At 31.3% G+C, this 8362-nt stretch overlaps 1 long non-coding RNA gene across 1 annotated transcript in view; it reads left to right on the forward strand.

The window, feature by feature from the left end:
- Positions 1-8362, forward strand: part of LOC136796548 (uncharacterized) — a 277079-nt gene that overhangs the window by 228711 nt on the left and 40006 nt on the right. Inside the window, exon 2 of the long non-coding RNA XR_010844272.1 lies at positions 3090-3205. This is a non-coding gene — a long non-coding RNA (uncharacterized lncRNA). The remainder of the gene's footprint in view (positions 1-3089; positions 3206-8362) is intronic.

Below are 8362 nucleotides of genomic sequence, written 5' to 3' on the forward strand. Positions count from 1 at the left end.
TATATATGTGTATACAGTTGTGAATAACAATAGATAAATTATTTTTAAAAAAATTATAACATTCCATAAAAACGGAATGTATAGTGTGAATCTACCTTAAACCGCTATTGGAGGATCACTTCTTATAACACTCCGTGACACAATAAATAGGACCGTCCGTAACGTTGAGATAGCTTACCTTATCAGGGAAAGTTATATTGGTCAGTTTATCTTTCCACGAGGAGGCTGTCCTTGTTGTAGTGTTAGGAAAGATTTAGATAGGCCGAGCTTCCAAATCCTGGTTCTTGCTAAGTTCTGACCAAAGATGAACTCTTAAGCTCTTCATTCAAGTTCTAGATTCTTGACTCTTATCTATGTAGGTTATCGGTCTTAACTAACTCTCCTGACTCCTAAAATCAATTAGATCCCTTTTAGCTTTTGTTCGGCTTGGATCCTGTTTTGGATGCGATCACTGGATTAAACAAGAAAAATAAATCACTCATTTGAGAAACCCATTGTCTCCATTTTATCCGAAGCTGAGCTCACTATCTAAAATTACGAGTTAGGGAAAGTCTCTTCCCACATCCACGCAAACCCCTCTTTCGTGTATTGTGTATCGTTTTGTGTATACATGGATTAAAACACAAAAATTATGAATACGAATAATGATGTCTTGAAATAGTTCTGAAATAGTTTTCGAGTTTGCTGAAAGTTTTTTTTTTTTCAGGGTTTGTTCAGTTATTTATAACTGATTCAACTAATAATAGTTCATGCAAAACCATGTTTGAATAATTATTCGTATTTATTACAATTTTACTAAGGTCTATATCAAATAATCTCTATTAAAGTTTATAAAACATACATACAGAACAAATAGAGTTGACTTCAACGCAGAGAAGTTCCTTGAACTGGACATACTTAGTTGCTAAGGTGGATCGCAGTTGTCGACTTCCGCTTAGTCAGTAATCAGTAGATAGACAAACGCCCCACAGAACCATTTCAGCTATAGTCGGATTCTAAATGAAAAAATAAATACAAAAAACTTCTCCATCTAAGCATACGCAGTTCAAAAGAGCAATGGTAATCTGAATGTTTTCTATACTCGTATTCAGTGCAACATATCGTAAATTCCAAAACCTTTAAACTACATTTTATATCTAAAGAGGTGCAGATAGCTGGGGGGGTCTATCTCTTAAGCGAGCGCAGTGACCACCAGTTAGGCGATTCCTTTCCAAGATTATTAAGTGTTCGAAACCTTCCGGAAATTTACTTATTGTTTCTTTTTCAAATTGTAAATATCAATAACTAAATTTAAAAAAAAAGTTGTATGCACACTTTTTGTGCTATTTTCATAATTTTTTCTTGTATTCTCTTCCAATTTTATTTTATGTCCAGTAATCTATATTAATAAAAATTTAATTGTCGTTCGTTACTTATCTATCATCTCGAAAATTCTAAACCAATTTTTAACATTATTTTTCTTAAAATAGGTCTCTTCCAATTTTTATATCTAAATTATTGTTTTAAATCAGCCTGGAAGTTTGACATATTCATTATTCCTGAACAAAAAAAAGTTAGGTTCTTTTTCCTCCCAATATATAATAAATATATCAAATTTTAAGATTCGCTCAAGATTGCTCTTTAGATAAAAAATGTGGTTGAGGGGTTTTAAAATTTTAGTAACTAACAAGGGGTTGGTATACTATAATCTCTTCAAAAAGAAATCGAAGCCAAATAAAGAAGAGTTGACCAGGCTCGCACGTTTTCATTTAGGTTAGTAGGTATATCCTTCACAACTGAAGAGAAGAAAGCTGATGATAGGCCCTTTCTTTTCCCCTCCACCTATACCACGCCCCTGGAGTTGATCATAACGCTCGCCTTTTCGGCTTCACTATTTTTGGAAGCTTACCCTTTACATTATTCTTCTTTCTTCAAGTTTAAGAGAAATGAAAGAATCACAACAGCTGTTTCAAGGTTCCTTTAACCACCATTAAGACTTACTTACCTGGCCCTAGTAAAATAGTTAGTTATAGAGTGTTCTTCGAAACCCTAAATCACTAGAGTGCTTCTTGGAATAAATTGAAGTTGTTATAATACTGGACTTGGAATAATTAATAGTGGCAAGATCATTTGAGCAAGCAGTCAGGCAGTGAAGGATGACTAGCGGCTGTCTGTTAACATCAAGTCACCAGATATTGAATGCTTGAATACCTAGTTTTTCTATTTTTGTCAAGTACCTGTCAAAATATTTGCTTTCACTCACTTCCTCATTATTCCTTGTTTATATAAAATGACTTGAGACACCTAAGTACACTTAACCTGCAGATTTCTTTCGATTCGCTGTCTATGATTTGTCATAAAATTTAATTGAATTTACTAATATAAAACTTCAAATCCAGAATAACGTGATCTTTTTTCACGATATTATCCTAAAAAAACTACTGATATCTTTCAACAGCCGAGTTATTCTCTATGCAGAATGTTCATGATTCGATTTACAACATCATAAAATCTACGTATCTTAATTTAGGGAATTTAGTTTTAAAACTTGGTATCGCCTAGTTTCTTTTGAGATTATTTTACACCACCTCACATGTTGCGAACATTACACATAAGGAAGCAACAAAATAAAATTAGTGTTCATGTGAGATGTTCTATCTGTATCATTTTCTAGCACGATAATACCTTAATTAGGAAAATATTTGTTTTGTTAAATTGCTAAATACAATTTTTGTATTTATTTATTTTCAAAGAAAGAAATTCCTAGTTCCTATATTTAAATCTTGTGGAGGATATTTTGGAAACTGTCCATTATTCAATCCATCTTAATTAGTTGATTTCTTATCTTATAAAGGATTTATTCTGTTAATACATTGTTATTAGTTTTTTTTCCATCTATCTACCTATTTACCAGTCAGTTGTATATCGAACTATCATAATAGACAGATTTTTCAAAACGATATCCAAAAGATTATTACAAAGAAAGTAAGATGTATTTAGGGTTTGTTTCCTTGAAAATGTATAAATAAAAAAATTGTATACTTTTTTTATATTTGCGCTCAGAGAATTGCTTTAATTAAATTAACAATAATTCTATTTTTTCTTTTCAGGGTCGATTGCCTGGTGATGTTGAAACTTACTTAGGAACGTTTAGGAGATGTAACTATCCCAAGCTAACACCTCAACGGACTATAGAAATAGTTCACCAGTGTGCAAGATACTCCAGGTACTGTTTAATAATAATTTATATGTTTATATTTTTAGTTGATTTTTCTCATTACTTTTTTACTATAAAAAAGTTACGCTTGAATTGATACTAGTCTTAAAACTTTAGACAGAGGAATTTGGATTTCCTTGCCTAACCAACCTGATATTTCTTTTTCTATATAGTATAACATAAATTTTTTTATTGTTATACAATGGTATAATATATTTATATTACAATGTATGAAACAATTTAATAAAATATTAAATTATAGTGAAAATTAGATGTGCTCAGTATACATTTTTGGCGGAAGAATATTTCAAGTTTCTATAGATTCTCTAACAATATTTCCATCAAACATCCTTCTAAATAAATCCATTTAAGTAATAAATTAGTACTTGATTAAATAATCAAAGGCGAGTATTTAACTCTAAGAATAGGCAATGAGCTTCAATAGAGGTTATGTTGAAATATTTAAAACATAATTATGATATAAAGGAATGAAGTGTTATATGAACAGAAAGGACGGGATTATAAAACCAGTAAATTGCTTGAAAATTAAATTAACCCAGAAGCATAATACACAAAGGACTGTTTTAATTTTTCCCCTCTTTTAGCAGGCCTTTTGTTTTGTTTTTTTATTATTGAGGGTGGCATATTTTTTCTAAATAATTAGTTAACACGAATCTATTAAACAATCGTTGTCAACTCGTTCACCTAGTTCAGACCAATACCTCTTAAAAAATACATGTGGGATGTATTTAGCACATTGGTACAAACCAAAAATCTATGCTATTGTTATAAACTTTTTAAAAAAAATATGTATTGATATTGACAACTATATTAAAAATATAAACAAGTAAATTTGATATTAGTTATTCAGTAGTATGATACATACTAGAGATGCGACATCGATAAAAAAACATCGATGTTCAATACTAAAACATCGATGTTAAAAACCCATCGACAAAAAACATCGATGTTTTTCAACATCGATGTTTTTCAACATCGATGTTTTTTTTAAGGTCTTCAAAAAACATCAATGTTTTAAAATATCGTTGCTTACAATACATTACCCAAAAAACATCGATGTTTTTAAACAACTAGTTCAGAAACATAAGGTCTGTTACAACGATCACGCATTCTACGGCTTGTCAGAAGTGGGTTTTGAAACTAAGAATCCGACATCGACTACAAAAACATCGATGTTTTTAACAAATATCGTTGCTTACAATACATTACCCAAAATACATCGATGTTTTTGAACATTCATTTGAATAACATAAGGTCTGTTCAAACGATCACGCATTCTACAGCCTGTCAGAAGTGGATTTTGAAACTAAGAATCCCATATCGACAGGCATTGTATGCAACGATATTTTAAAACATCGATGTTGTTTGTAGTCGAAGTTCCATTCTTTCATACAAAAAGCACTTCTGACTGGCCTGAGCATGGTAGTCGTTGGAACAGACCTTATGTTCCTTCAATAGTTGTTCAAAAATATTGATGTTTTTTCGGTAAAGTATTGTAAGCAACGATATTTTAAAACATCGATGTTTTTTGTAGTCGATATAGGATTCTTAGTTTCAAAAACCACTTCTGACGGGTCGTAGAATGCGTGATCGTTGGAACAGACCTTATGTTACTCAAATGGATGTTCCGAAACATCAATTTATTTTAGGTAATGTATTGTAAGAAACGATATTTTAAAAACATCGATGTTTTTTGTAGTCGATGTCTGATTCTTTGTTCCAAAAATCACTTCTGACAGGCCGTAGAATGCGTGGTCGTAAGAACAGACCTTATGTTTCTGAAGTTGTTGTTCAAAAACATCGATGTATTTTGGGCAATGTATTGTATGCAACGATATTTTAATATTGAGCATTGATATTTCTAAACATCGATGTATTTTTTTTTGTCAATTTGCATTATTTTTTGCAAAACCACTTCCGACTGGCGGGAGTATACGTAGTCGTTTGAACATAACTTATGTTACTGAAATGGTTGTTCAAAAACATCGATGTATTTTAGACAAAGGTTTGTATGTAATGATTTTTTTATATTTAGCATAGATATTTTAAAACATCGATGTTTTTCTAGTCGTAATTTATCTTTATTACGTCGTTATCGTGATGGTTGGAGGTCCTTTTTTATCCCACCACATTATTGAAAGGAAATTGTTTATACCGTAAATTTTTTGTTTTCATTTAGTTACTTTTTTAAAAAAAGTAAAGATTAGGACAAACGTAAAACATCGAAAGTAAAACATCGATGTTAAAAAAACATCGGCTTAAAAACATCGATGTCAAAAACATCGATGTTTTGGGTAAAGCATCGATGTTTTCAAAACATCGACATCGATGACGCATCCCTAATACATACACGCAGTATTCTCCACAGAACTCAATGGAACTATACCCATTCATAGAACTCCAATAACAGTTTTAGAGGAGAAAATCTCAAGACCATCTTATTTTCAGACGTCTATGAGGACTATCACCTAATATAGGAGAAGCTAGGTTAGACAAAAGTGGGTTTGGGTAGGATTGGTATCCGATTTGGAACATTAAGGTCCTGATGAATGACTTGATTTGTAACTAAGAAAGGAGCATTAAGGATTTTGGATTGTAGGGATTGGATACGAGAGGAATCCGATGGTTTATTAAAGCCTGAAAGCCGTAAGTCAAGATGGGTCTTATTATAGTCTTCCGTAAACAGTTGGAAGTTTAGACCGTTTGGCTAGTAACTGTTTGAATAGTTGAAATCGACGAGAAGTTTCTTGTCTTTTCAGTCATCTATGAGCATTCAATGTTAGTCGTTTCCCTAGATGCAGTTCTAGGTAACGGATCTGTTCGACAATTGTTATAAACTAAACTTTAATTCATTGTGATGAATTTAAGCAAAACCATTACAATATATTGAATTTAATGTATTCATATTAATTAGTATAGATAATCAATAGAGTCAATATATCTCTACATTATTTGGGTCTAGAAAAACCTGGTCATCGTTGGGCGAGGAGAGTGACAGGATTAAAAATAGCGAGTTGCAAAATATTCATTTTTTGAGTTACTTTAAGAAACACAGATGGGCGCCATTTTCTGTCCGAATTTGGTTCAGTATATACCTAGGCAACATAAAAGGTGCAATGTGGCCCTTAAATCTAGAGATTGAAGTACTTAAGGTGCATGACCCCGAAAGTGAATTTTATTCTAGAGAAACCTAAAAAGTTTAGACAATTTTTGATTCAGTGTTCAATATCCTTAAAACAACCAAGACTCAAAACAAGTTCATCGCACATCTTTTAAACATCTTTGGTTTTAACGCAAATTATTCTAACCGATAAAGGATCAAGTAACGGGAGAATTTAGAAGATTACACAATGCTGAATTAATACACCCGGTAAATATAAAAATATAATTCAAGTTATAGCATTGCGGCGTATAAGCTTAGTAACGAACAGGTCACTAAAATGTTAATAAACACTGAACTAACGAGTAAACTTCCGAGGGGTAGACCGAAACGTAGACGGGAGGATTGCGTTAAAACTGATTTAGTGAAATTGGGTTTGAAGGGTTATCGCTGGAAGGATGTATGCAGAGAGCGTTTGGCGGTACGGCTTCGAACCTTCGGGTTCGTTAGCCCTTTATTATTATTATTATTGTTATTATTTTAAAAATAAATAGGATATGGGTTTAAAAATCCTGTTCTCATTTCTGTTTTCATTAATATTATAAATAAATTCAAACTGCTGACATAAACTGCTTATGGACCGTAGCTTCTTTAAGTACTTATTATTTTTCTTTCATACGTTAATGTAAGAATTAATTAGCAGTTTTATCAGGGATATATGCATATACATATACACGCGCGGGCGCGGGCGCATACACATACTATATATATATATTAATTATAAACATCGTGAATGTTAAAAGTGAGTACTATTTACTACTTTCAGAGAACACTTAAAAAAACTTAGACTATAACGGTTGGTTATTTATTGCATTTGGTTACAGTTCATTAAATTCCACGGCTTAATAAATTAATACTAAGTAATCTGAGGGTTATAAAAAAAACCGTAATCCATTATTTACTGGGTCTGTGTTTGTAATGTTGACCGTAAAAAATGATCTCTAATCTTAAATAATCTTTCTGAAGCCAACTTGGAACCCCTCCCAGTTTATTGCTTCATCAACTCCGCTTCCTAATTCCTTCCCAAAAAGACTTTGACTTATTTATGTATTATGTATTATTTTCTCTTGAATGATGCTAGGATCATATCCGGAACTTTATGTTTTCCTTTTGCATCAAAGTACCTAATTGTCCTCTTTCAGTGTCCAACTAACTACACTTTATTTATATTATAATATTCAGGATTTATATATGTAAATAAATTTATGTCATACTGAAGAACAATAGTCTTTTTTTTACACTTTTTTAATCAATGTTTTGAGCATTCTTAGGAAAATATCAATTTGTATCCTTCATGGAACTCAGCTAATGCTTATGGTACAAGAGCCCAAGAAGAGAAAAAGGCAACTATTTCACCCCTATTTTTGATTACTTAATTGAAAACTAGTTATAATTACTAGTTAAAATTGATGAGTCTACCAAGTATAGGTAGGGGGAATAAAAAATAGCGGCTGTTTCAAAACGTTAAAAATAAATGATTTTTTATTCGGAGCTCTATATCTTTACAACTACCAAAAATAATAGAAAATCTAAGAGAGCATCATTTAAATTAGAGTAAATTTGCTAATATCTAAGCCCTAATAGAGAAATTAAAGTTCAATAGTTCTCGAGATATAGCTTTTTAAAAAGCAACATTTCATAAAAATGTTGTATGGGACGTACTGAAATATCAGTAGTTAGTTAATTTATTTTGAGAAATCTATATCTCTGGAACTGTGTGACGTACAGATGTCTATTGACACTCAAATTAAAGCTAGTTTAATGAGGTATAAATTAGTAAATAATAGTAAATGATTTCTTAGGAGTAGTTGTTTTCATGAAGTTTGCTAAAATAAAGTGATTTATAATTGTTCGGACAAATATTTATTAGTCTAATTTATATTTATATGTGAATATCATAAAAACTACTACCTCTACGAATATAAGTGTCATTACTTTATAGTAAGTTAAATTTCCTTTATTTTCAGTGTTGGCAGACATATGTG

The sequence above is a fragment of the Halyomorpha halys genome, unplaced genomic scaffold, assembly GCF_000696795.3.
Source record: "Halyomorpha halys isolate HHAL.00 unplaced genomic scaffold, Hhal_1.1 Scaffold636.1, whole genome shotgun sequence".
Classification (NCBI taxonomy): Eukaryota; Metazoa; Arthropoda; class Insecta; order Hemiptera; family Pentatomidae; genus Halyomorpha; species Halyomorpha halys.